Raw genomic sequence first — 13,410 nt, forward strand, 5'->3', positions numbered from 1 at the left:
AGCATCATACAATCTATAAGAGATGGACTCAGGGATGGTAAGTAAGCATCAGATGCAAGCAGTGTACATCAATAATATGTAGAGACACATGATCTAGGTGTTATCTCCAACAACCTATAGGACCGATGGTCAGAAGGTTGAGCCCAATTGTTTCCTGAAGAACACGAAGATCCATTGGGCATTCCAAGCTTGGCCTGATTTCTTCTTATTCTCAAAAGTCTCCCAACCACCCCTGCATGCAGGACAGTATTATGCACGATTATTAGATAAAGTGAAGTAAACATATTTACACATAGTTGACAGGAAGGAGGTACATGAATTATATATGTTGCGGACTTACAAGCTGAAAATGTTATAAACATTCAGTAGAGTAGACAAGACGAGCCTTGTGTTGCATAGTATTATGCACTCTAATGATAAAAATAAGTCCTATGAACAAGGGGGCCGAGACTACCAAACTCAAAACAAGTAATTGAGTACACAAATCTGCCCTCTTATGACTTATGAACACATCTTGAGATATGTGGAGTCTTGTACACCCTCACTTTTACATATAAGGTAAATGAATGCCATTTGTTTAAAAAAAAGGGTAAAGGGTAGCACAGAAAAGAGAATTTGGCCTCAAGTGGATGAAAATGACACAACAAAGTTTGAGTGGTATTTAAGTGAAACAACATAGCTTAGTGGTATATATAGATACTAATGGTTCATTCGTGACCTTTGCTGAGGTTGGGTTGGTGCTGTATACATAACTAATCAGTTATTGTAACCAGAACATATGGGCAGTTGAATAAGAAGGAAAAGACCGATCAACAGCTGTTTCAATGAGTATGATCCCTGCAATCGGATGGCCTGACGGGTTGGATGAGCAATCCAGTTTTCGGTTAATATGATCCTAGCATAACAGTATCCAATATGCAATGCAAAGGGTCTCTGATCAATGGGTTTGTCTATTCTCCCTGACCCAGCAACCAGATGACCTGACTGTAACGGGTTGGATGAGGAATTGAGTTTCAGTAAATACGATCCTAGCATGGCAATATCCAGTATGTAATGCAAAGTGTATTTGGTCAATGGGTTTGATTTGTGGCTGTGGAACTCAATCCAATCCAAATGTAACAACAAGAGCAACAAAACTGCATTTGTATGGTATATGGATCGTCGGCCCCTTGACCTTGAGTTAAGTTGTGCAATTAATCATTTTATCTACTGAACATGTATGGTCTGGCACTAGAAAAAAGACATGATGGCTGACAGAGGGTAATCTAGATTTGAGAAAGAGAATCGATGAGATGTTTCTCCTTATTTTCGTCGTCGAAGGCACCATAACGGCCGGCCCAGCGCCTCTCCCAGATCAGACGGCTCCTGATGATGGCCTCCGCCTCCCTGTGGATGTACTCCTCCTCTACCGGCGCCGAGCTCCGGGCCGGAGAAGGTGACCGCTGCTTCTTGTCGCGGGGAAGCCGGGGCTTCCTCCTCAGGGTAGCCCCGCGCTTCACCTTCACCCCTCTGCGGCGGGGCGGCCGTGCGTTTGCCTTGCCGCCGCCGACGGCCTCCTCTTCCCCAACCGCGACCCCGCGAACCGTACTGTCGGCCTCTGCCTCACCGTAGTCCTCCCCTTCGATCATCATCCCTGCCAGTCCGATGCGCGCCTCCATCCCCGCCTCCGCCGCTCGGTCGCGGGCAGATCGGATCTTCCCGCCCGCCTGCAGGCCGAGGTGAGCGGGGGATCGGGAGGGGGGCTCACCTTCCCAAGGACCGCGAATCGATCCAGCTTCCTCTCGGCCATGGCGGATCCGAACGGACGAGGGAGCGAGTGAGCTATGTTTCGGGCTGGCGGTTACGGCGGCGGCGGCGAGGCAACCCGCGTTATCCGGGTCGGAGGCCTCGTGCGTGCGTGCATGCGGGTTGGATTGGGACTTGGGAACGGGGATGGGAACTGTGTGTTTCTAAGAGGAGACGGGGCTGGGTGGCGGCGCGATGGAAGGACGAGGGGAGGGGGAGCAGGCTGGGGTTTTCGGGGTGGGGAGAGGGGATGGATCACAACGGGGTGAGGGCAGCCGTTGGATCCGCAAGCATCCAATGGTATACGATGCATGATCCGTGTGACATGGCTATGGTCCAATCAAAACGCAGTATGCGTGTTGCTATCCCACAAACAACAGCGCCAGAAATTGACACGTTGACAGAGGCTAGGCTTGCGTTGGTTTTTCCCTTGAAGAGGAAAGGGTGATCCAGCACAGGAGCAGTAAGTATTTCCCTCAGTTTGAGAACCAAGGTATCGATCCAGAAGGAGGGTCTTGTCAAGTCCAGAGTACCTGCGCAAACACAAACAAGCTTGCACCCAACGCTTCAAAGGGGTTGTCAATCCCTTCAAGATTGTTTGCAAAGTGAGATCTGAAGGCCGAAAGTGCAATGAAGTAAAAAGTGTAAGGCTGAAAATATGGTGTGGAGTAGACCCTGGGGGCCATAGTGGTCACTAGAGGCTTCTCTCAAAATAGCAAGTATCACGATGGGTGAACAAATTACTGCCGAGCAATTGATAGAACCGCGCAAAGTCAAGACGATATCTAAGGCAATGATCATACATATAGGCATCACGTCCGAGACAAGTAGACCGATACTTTCTGCATCTACTACTATTACTCCACACATCGACCGCTATCCAGCATGCATCTAGTGTATTGAGTTCATGACGAACAGAGTAACGCTTTAAGCAAGATGACATGATGTAGAGGGATAATCTCAAACCAATGATGAAAACCCCATCTTTTTACCCTTGATGGCAACAACACGATGCGTGCCTCGCTACCCCTTCTGTCACTGGGTGAGGTCACCGCACGGTATGAACCCAAAACCAAGCACTTCTCCCATTGCAAGAATCATAGGTCTAGTTGGCCAGACAAAACCCACAACTCGAAGAGAATTACAAGGATATGAAATCATGCATAAGAGAGATCATAAGAAACTCAAATAAGATTCATAGATAATCTGATCATAAATCCACAATTCATCGGATCTCGACAAACACACCGCAAAATAATATTAAATCGGATAGATCTCCATGAAGATCATGCAGAACTTTGTATTGAAGATCCAAGAAAGAGGAGAAGCCATCTAGTTACTAGCTTCTATGGTGAACTACTCACACATGATCGGAGAGGTCATGGTGTTGATGGAGAAGCCCTCCATGTCCGAATCCCCCCTCCGGCAGGGCACCAGGACGTGGCCCAGATGGGATCTTGCGGAGAGAGAAGCTTGTGGCGGCGGAAAAGTGATTGCGATGATCTCCTGATTTTTTCTAGAATTTATGGGAATATATAAGCGAAAGACCTAGGGCAAAGGGCGCCCAGGGGGCCCACAAGCCTGGATGGCGCGGCCCCCCTAGCCTCGAGGTGGGGGCTTGTGGGGCCCTGGGGCTCCCCTGCCTTGGTTCCCAAGCTCCCCGATCTTCTTCCGTTCCAAAAAATCTTTTCGGGGATTTTCTTCCGTTTGGACTCCGTTTCAAAATCTCCTCTTAAAGGGATCAAAAATATGGAAAAAGAGGAACTGGCACTTGGCACTGAGTTAATAAGTTAGTCCCAAAAATATATATATATATATATATAAGGCATGCAAAACATCCAAAGTTTGACAAGATAATAACATGAAACCATCAAAAATTATAGATACGTTGGAGACGTATCACGTGTACGACGTTATGACCATTTAAAATTGGTCGTGGAGCAAGCTACCTTATCTTGATGGATCGGAATGGAATAAGCTACCTTATCTTGATGGATCAGAATGGAATAAGCTACCTTATCTTATGCGCCCACGTATAGATCGAGTAATATGAACATAGGTCGATTAATATGAACATTGATGGTTTAATATGGCAGACTACTCTCTGTTGTGTGACCATACTACAAATGGTTTAACCAATTGTGCAAGCATCTCCAAATGGTTTAACCCCATAATTTTTTGGTCAAATTCGTTTAATTTTGGCCACCAAGTTAACCTTTATTACTCAATTATTTTCTTAAACGACATATCGATCACATACTTTACCAGTTCTTTGCTAAGACAAACAATTCAAAAACAATTACAAGAAAAATAACACACTTTAATAGCAACATCAATTCCCAAACAACTCCTACTAATCCGATCAATGCTTTCTCTGTCTTCATTACCAACTCCATTATAGTTTGCTCTTTATTTTGTCCAGAAAAAATTTATAGGTACAAAAGTATCTATTTAATCAGAGATCCAATTTTTTTGGCAATATTCAACCCCAAGCTATGAACGATCATGCCCACCGTTTCGACCGCATTTTGAAACGGGCATAACAAATTAAAAAAAACAAAAAAATGGAAAACCTTCGCGTTGTGTCATAATATGTGATCAAGTTACCAGGAAAAATAATAAACTTGTAATATGATGATTATTTTTAAAAAGTGTACTCAGAAATGGCCTATCGCGTGTGAAGATTCATGGCTTTCAAGCCAAATGATCAATCTTATGGCCACATTCATGGCATAGTTTGTTGAAACGATCTAATATTATGCACAAGGGTGCATATTGGAATGGCAAACAATGTTGATTAAGGAAGTTTACATTTTCCTTGTATGAAAAATTCATTTTCCATTTCTCAAGTGCCCGAAATGAGTTTTTTTGTGAAGGACCTACCATATATTTGTTTCAAAATTGTACCAAATCATTTTTCTAAAATACTTGGTCATATTTAATGTACAATTGACCAAAATGTTGGGTGTTAAAATCTTTTATCCACCTCTAGTGAAAAAGACAAATTGTCGCCGATTCAGCACGAAGTGGGTCAAATTTGAACTAGAGGTGCCTCATAGTTTTCTCATGTTTTTTTCCTAAAATCATTTTTAGTTAAAGAAGTATCTATTTAATCAAAGATCCAACAAAATTTTGGCAAGATTCAACCCCTAGCTATGAATGGTCATGCCCGTCGTTTCGACCGCATTTTGAAACGGGCATAACATGTTAAAAAAATCAAAAAATGGAAAACCTTCGCGTTGTGTCATAATATGTGACCAAGTTATCAGGAAAAATAATAAACTTGTAATACGGTGATTATTTAAAAAAAGTGTTCTCAGAAATGGGCTATCGTGTGTGAAGATTCATGGCTTTCAAGCCAAATGATCAATCTTATGGCCACATTCAAGGCATAGTTTGTTAAACCATCTAATATTATGCATAAGGGTGCATATTGGAATGGCAAACAATGTTGATTAAGGAACATTACAAGGAATATGCTAATACACGACGCTATTTTTTCGTCGCTACATCGTCACGGTTTTTAATTTACGACGATCTCACGACGAAAAACCAAGCGTCGAAAACGGAGCGTCACAAATGAACAGCAGCGATGTTTTGATCGAAATCGTCGTAACTTTTACGACGATTCCTAGATTGTCGTAACCTTTACGACGATTCTAAATCACCGTTGGCAATCAAACCAGTCCTATGTGGCAGTCCTACGTGGCAAAATTACGACGAAATCAAAATGTCATGCTTGAAATCAGCCCAACCATTTCAATTGATCACATGGACTGGTTTTAATTTTTTTGGCTTTTTCTTATTGGGCTTCTTTTGGGGCCTTAGCCTATTTACACCGAGTTCTAGAATTATTTTCGAATTTTTTTTGTCATTATAATTTGGGCCCTGGCCTTTTTGTGCCCAAATACGTTTGGTCCAGTTCAGTTTTGGCCTTTTTTATTTTTGGTTTCATTTTATTTGTTGGGCATTTTAAACCCAATTATTTGTCTAGTATTAAATCCAACAATATTTCATATTCAAATCAAGAAAACTCCAAGTCAAATTAAAATCATCCATCATATAAGATCACATAATACATCTCTGAGGTTTACATAACACAATAAATCATCTCTTGAATACATTTCTTTACACAGGAATATAGCAAGAACAAACAGATTTGCACAATAGAACAATGGCACATCTGCACAATAGAAAGGCACATCAGCACCCAAGCCTTCTCCTTGTCGCTCATGCACTACTGCAACTTCTCCCAAGCGGAGCTGATCCAACCCACCCCAGCCCCGACGGTGCTGATCCAGCACAACACTAGCCCCAGCCCAAGGTGCACCAGCCCCAACCCGAGGCAGTCGCATATTTGTGCTTATCTAGGCATAGTCCTTCTCCTACAAATGCAATTCAAAAGCACACTCTTAGGAAGTTTTCTGAAAATAAGTAATTAACTGAAAATAGTAGTAAAATACAGTAACAGTAAACATGATCAATTCGTTACAATCCCACAAGGAGCAAAACATTAAGAATTGTGAGTGCATAATATAATAGTCAATAACTGTGAGATTTAGAACTATGAGACTAAATAAACTGATGTGTTGGATTTTGGATTTTCACTTTACAGATTCATTGCATGAGAACAGCAAACTACTAGCTTCGGAATACCAACTCTTCCAGTGTTATTCCTTAACATTCAGAGAAAATCTCGTGAAATGAGATAGCCATATGTGCTTGTCATTTACAAGAAATGGAGTTGTATAGTTCACTCTTTCTGTTCACCTTGGTCATGCTCGGAGGTTGGGAGACTAAAGTTCTTTCTGACGACGTTGTTTGAATTCAACTAGTCCCCACTACACATACTACACTGGTAACTACTCCCTCCGTTCCTAAATACAAGTCTTTCTAGATGTTCAACTAATAGACTACATACGGATGTATATAGACATACTTTAGGATATAGATTCATTCATTTTGCTCCGTATGTAGACACCTAGTGAAATATCTTAAAAGACTTATATTTAGGTACGGAGGGAGTAGAATTGTAAATTGACATGCATAACCAACCCCTGGTTCCTCCTTTTCTTATTCAATAGGACTAACTATGTAAAAGTTAATTATTTATCGGGTGCAAAGTTCAATTTTTTCAACCTGTTTTCAATCATTAGAAAATACAAATAGCATTTTTCCAGACAGTTAACAATATGAACAGCAAAAAAAGTACAAACAACATAACTTTGTACGATTGCTAGTGATTACCATTTTTTTAGTAAGTGAACAAGCAGTTTACCACTGTACAAACAAGGGAGTGTGGAAGCTTTTTTACTAATGAGATATTCAAGCTGCAGACTATGTTCAAACAATAGCAGTTTTCCAGTCAATTAACAAACAGTAGCAGTTTTTCAACCAAGGCAACCGGCAGTTTTTAGTGTACAAACAACAGTCAGTTAACAAAAAATAGCACCTTTCGTGTATACCTCCAATGCATAAAAGGAAGCAGTTATAAGCTACTGTTTATGCAAAAGAGTGAACTAAAAAATTAACATGTCATATCACATATAATGCTATTTCAGGCAGAACCTCGGGCTCAACGTGATATCAAAATAGTCAACATACACTTGAATCTCCTCAGAATCCATGTCAACCAATGCTACCGTTGCAAATTTGGATATGTCCCAAGAAGATTTTGCAAGCTGTTGAAACCACAAGAACAGGATAAAATAAATAAAATAGCATAACATTACAGAATTCATAAAATTTGATGCAGAAAAGGACGTGAATGAAAAGCTTGCGATCATAAGTTCAATTATTTACAAACAATCCTATCAAACGAATGAGGTGGAAGCCACCAGGAGTTAAGGCAGGATCACCTAGAGGTGTCCAAACATTCTTTTCCTTTGCTCCTCTTTCGTTCATGTCACGTCACTGTAAGACATGTGTATTAACAATCTAGTTTTTACCATGATTGGCAGATTCTGCTTAGAATATACAGTACCCAGTAGTCCAGTTTAAGGTTAAATCATTTGAATATCAGGTTCTGCCTCTTAACCCTACCCTGCTCAAGGCGACCAAGTTTTTAATCGCATTAGCCCTTAGTTGTTTTGAGAACTACATGATATAGAAACCATGCTTGTCAGCTCATTCCCACAGGGAAAATTATACTAGTGAGTATTTGTGAACAAACAACAGTGCAATCACTCTTAATAGTAAAGAAAATGACTACCTCGCTACAATCTGACAGTATAAAGTTGAAATCGACTTCACAGAAGGTATTAACAGATAGCTTCATCAGGCCCATGTTATCACTCGGGAACAATTTATTCTCCATAATAAACCTTACAACTTAATTAACAGTGTAGAAATCAACACCTAATCAGGGCAGTACCTGCCAAAACGGCAAGACAAACTAATGCGCATAACAAGACCCTTCAAGAACGTAATCAGACTGAACCAACTGTTCACAGCTACTATCAAATTCATGTCACATAGGCGCAGAAGAAAATAAGGAACCCCGAATGGAGGATTCATGGATCGACTTGACCAGAACCGGTGGAATCAGAAGGTAGCTACGGGGGAGAAGAGAAGGGAGAGACTTGGCGAGCCGTGGGCGGCGACGATGTGCTACGTACTTACGACGTCGTCGAGCTGGAGGTAGGCGGCATCGGAGGCGCGGCCGAATCGGAGGACAAGGACCTTGTCGAGGGTGTCGCGGATGGCGGCGTCAACCTCCCGCTTCCGCCACCGACCCCATCTCGCCCCTCTCTCCCCTCGCGGGACTGCTGCAACCTGCAAGGAAGGAAGGAATCAACGGATTCCCCCACCTATTTTTTTAGGTGCATTTCAGATAAGCTATCGGACCGAACGCAGCCAACCACAATACCCAACGCGTTTCGATCGATCTCGTGTGGAGAGGAGGGAGAAACGGTCAGGTACCTGCACCTGTCGGTGCGCGGCGGCGAGGGCCCTCGAGAGCGGAAGCACCCGCTCGATCTGCGCCTGCATCTACTCCTTCTGCCGGTCGACGCCCTCGACGACCCTCTCCTGGCGACGGTGAGGCCGTCCGTGCGCACCAGCCGCTGCTCGAGCCGCCGCCTCATCTCGTCCAGCGCCGCGCCCTGCCGCAGCGACTCCCTCCTCAACTGCATGCCCGAGACCCGCAGGGGCGCTACGGTTGTGGGTGGGTCGCGGCGACGGGGTGAGGTGAGCGAGGGAAGGGAGGGCCGGCGCGGTCGACGGTGGCGCCGTGGGAGAGAGAGCGAGGGGGGCAATGGGGACACGGGACGAGGGGGAGAAGGGGCGCCGTGGGACTCGTGGATGGGGTGGCGGCGTGGGGTGGAGTGGGAATGAGGCTCTCGCTCGATTTAGGGTTAGATGGAGGTTAAATACACCCTGTTAGGTGGGCTAGCTGGGGTCGGCCCAGTTTGGATAAGGGGGTTTCTTTCCGCCTTTTTATTATTTGTTTCTGTTTTTATTTCATTATTTAACAGCTTTATTTTTATTTTATTTTAGCGCAATAAAACCCCTTAAAATTAATAATTTTAAAAGGAAAATTCTTTTAGGTAATATCCGACACACCCGAACATTTTTATTTTGACATTCCAAAACTTTTATCGCTTGATTTTATTTTAAATTCAAATTTGAACCGTTTGAACTAACGCGAGATCAACAATAGAAATCACGGTGACGTGGCAACATTAGCGTGGAATCACTGTAGCTTAATTACATAGGTTACTATAGCAATAGTTGAGGATGTGCCGCCGACCTCCACCGAGCCCTCCATCGAGTGTGGACGACTTAGATTGGATATAGTGGGGTAATCCATGCGAAGAGTTATCATTGGTTGGAAACATCTATGATTAAAAATACTAGTTTCTAAGTGCTAAAAATAAGTAGATTTTGTGAACCAGCTATCAAAAATATTGTGCAAAACGGCATCACTGAAATTTTCACTCAACTTAGACCACATTTTATGTATGATCACCGAGTTCTATGCATTTGCGACCTTTCTAGCTCATATTTTGTTTAAATGATCTAATATTATGCACAAGGGTGCATATTGGAATGACAAACAATGTTGCTTAAGGCTAAAATTTTACCAGAAACAAAGATTGGATGATGAGCTCACATGGATTGTTAGATGGGGCTAAAATTTTGTGGAGAGCTATGTTTTGGGCACATAGAAGATGTGGAAAAAATTCAACTCATAAGGATATTCCTATCTAGTACTTCCTTCACAAAGCTGTTAGCTGAACACAAACTTTGGAAATTTGCCGAGAAAGATTTACTAGGCAAATCGTTATGAAAGTTTTCATGAGGCAATTGTTTGGATAGGAAAGAGTGCCCAAAAAATATGAGGGTAAACAAAGAAATAGAAATAGCACTTCCTTCACAAAGTACTATTCTGAACACGATAGGAAAATGAATATTGCTGAATTATTTTTGAACTATGGAAGGAAGGGTTTTCACATATTTGAGGAATATATGATCCAAAGTATTTATGAGAATTTTTCAAGAATTTTTGGAATGACAGAATAGTAGGTTGCTTCACAAACTAGGATGAGGTGAGATAGAATGGACCCACGAGTGACATGTCAACATAGTTAGAACATGTTACGATATTTTGATAATCGTCGTAAAAGTTATGACGATCTCATCTTATGCAGTTACGACGTTTTTGACTCACATCGTCGTAATTTATATGTAGATTTGATCCCCTCAAACGGCTTACGACAATCTCGGATGAAATCGTCATAGATTTATGATGAATTCATCAACGACATCTTAAAGAACGTCATGTATGAGCATATTTCTTGTAGTGGAAGTTTACATATTCCTTGTATGAAAAATTCATTTTCCATTTTTCAAGTGTCCGAAATGAGTTTTTTTGTGAAGGACCTACCATATATTTGTTTCAAAATTGTACCAAATAATTTTTCTAAAATATTAGGCCATATTTAATGTACAATTGACAAAATGGTTTGGTGTTAAAAGATTTTATCCACCTCTAGTGAAAAACACAAATTGTCGCCGATTCAGCAGGAAGCGGGTCAAATTTGAACTCGAGCTGCATTATAATTTGCTATTTATTTTTCCCAAAAATCATTTATAGGTACATAAGTATCTATTTAATAATAATTACATGGTGTGGTGACTCGACGCCGAGATTTGGATGGTGGTCGAGGGCCCCAACTCCAGAGCGCGTGAACTTGCATGCGAGCCACGTGGTCACCGCGTTACTATTGCGTTGCCACGCATTCTGGGTGGAATAGGCATGTCTGGTGCGTTAGACACTCCCTCGGTAGGTGTCAGGAAGAAGAATACAATAAAATAATCTCACGAGGAGACCGAACAAAGCTCAAACATGAATTAGCACCCAAGTGTTTGATTAGCGGTGCGGGTAATGCACATAGACAATGGGCCTAAATTTTGGGTGAGGATGATCATCTACTAAGGAGACTCTCTTGCCAAAATTTTAGGTCAAATGGATGAACCTAGGTGACACTTGCTTTGCAAAGTACCATACTATACAGAAATATGGATGTTGAAGCTGGGATCAAATGAATCAATGGATTAAGCTAAAATTTGGTGTATGATGTTAATTAGGGCATATGAAGGCACTGTAAAAAAATTATACCATTTGGACATGCCAAAGTGACACTTCCTTAACAAAGTGCTATTCTGAACAGAATAGGAAAATGAATATTGCTGAATTATTTTCGAACTATGGAAGGAAGGGTTTTCACATATTTGAGGAATATATGATCCAAAGTATTTATGAGAATTTTTCGAGATTTTGGAATGACAGAATACTAGGTTGCTTCACAAACTAGGCAAAAAATAACACATGGACATGACACGTAGGCAAAACTGATGATGTGGCACCTAGTCATAGCTATGACCATCTATATTGGTCATAATTAGCTACAAATTAGGCAGCGAAACAAGGCCATCTGCTTTACGACCTTTTCCAGTAAGGAAGTTACGACCTTTCTGATGGAAAAGGTCGTCAGTTTTTGGGGTAAGGACCCCTCCGGACAGCTTACGACCAATTGGTCTCAAAATGGTCGTAGATTTACGTCCAATTCTGCGAGTGTCACTGACAGAAGGTCGTTAGTTGACATATTTCTTGTAGTGCATCCACCACATTCATGGACCGACACCGACACTACAACAAGTAGACAATTCCCCAACCAAGCCCCAAGCACCCACCTTGGCTTGACTGGGAGGGACCCGAAGCAGAGAAGCCCGACTCCAAGCTAACAACGCCTCGGACCTTGGTCAGGGAGCACCCAACTCCGGGCAGGGAAACCATGTCAAAATCTATACCAGACGGCTGGTTTGTGTCATCGGCCCGTCGCCGACACACAAAACATAGCAAGGTGAATGTCATCCCATCAAAAGGGGGTTGGCTCAGCCGCGCCAACGCCACCCCATGTTAAGATCCGCCACCACCAGTCCAAGCCACGACCACCACCCACCTCGCGTGTGTCCTCCCTCCATGCTCATGGGATGGACCACCGGAATCCACCGCCTTCATCAACCACGTCCAACCCTCCATGGATGCTCGACCACGTTGCCTCCCGCCCAAGCCACAGAGACACGCAAGGCACCAGAACGCTATCGCATGTCACACACCAATAGGGGGCACACGAGCCCCTTCCTCCACCCTGTGTCACCTATCGCCACCCCAGCAATAGATCCGACTGTACTTGGCCGAAGCAGAGCACGCACGTCGCCACCTCCACCATGTCGCAAGCCAAAATCAGAAAGGGAGTCTACCGCGGTCCCTTATGTGCCACGCCGAACGAGGCCCTTTGTCGTGGGAATGCCTCTAACAATAGTACCGGGGGTTACGAACGGAGGGGCGAAGCCTAACTAGGCATAGTGGATACACTCGGATGTACGAGTTTGGGCCCCACTCGTGAGTGGTAACAACCCTACGTCTCGAGCCCTGAGGCTGATGTTTTCTTATGGGGTATGTGAGATTATAAGATGTTGAACCCTTGAGCTGGAGCCCGGGAGTGGCTTATATAGAGTATGCCACGGCCGGCCGAGCTTCATTACAAGGCGAGTTAATGCTAATAAATAAGGGAGTTACTCCCTCCATCACAGTATATTGGGCGTATCTCAGAGGGCTCTGGGACCTAGATGTGTTTCTATTGGTAGGAAAACTGAGCCGACGAGTTGTAGAAGCGCCTAATTAATCACAAAACTGACGCATTAGTAACCCCAGTCCACTAAACGAGCGGCTTCCTCGCATGCATTGGTGGAGACGGTTCCCAAAACACCTCAATTAATAGGCTAATTAATGGCATGCGCCTTATTTCCTTCAAATTGTGAAAAATTATCGTTTTGGAGATACGCCCAATATACTGTGATGGAGGGAGTACTACAAACGGCAGTTATAACTTGTGGCGTTACTGGTAACGCAGGTCTTCACTGCCATTCGTGTGATAGTTTAAGTCCTTAGACATTGCAGCCTCTTCGGTGACATCGTCTTGCTGTGGTCCGACTGCCATGGTACGTCGGACTAACACAAGGCGATCCGAATGACTCCATGTAAGCCGAGTGATGGTACGCTGTACTGAGTGAGGTTGAGACTACACCGATGACTTGTAGGACACTGTTGTCCGTATG

The sequence above is a fragment of the Hordeum vulgare genome, chromosome 4H (genome assembly GCF_904849725.1).
Source record: "Hordeum vulgare subsp. vulgare chromosome 4H, MorexV3_pseudomolecules_assembly, whole genome shotgun sequence".
NCBI lineage: Eukaryota > Viridiplantae > Streptophyta > Magnoliopsida > Poales > Poaceae > Hordeum > Hordeum vulgare.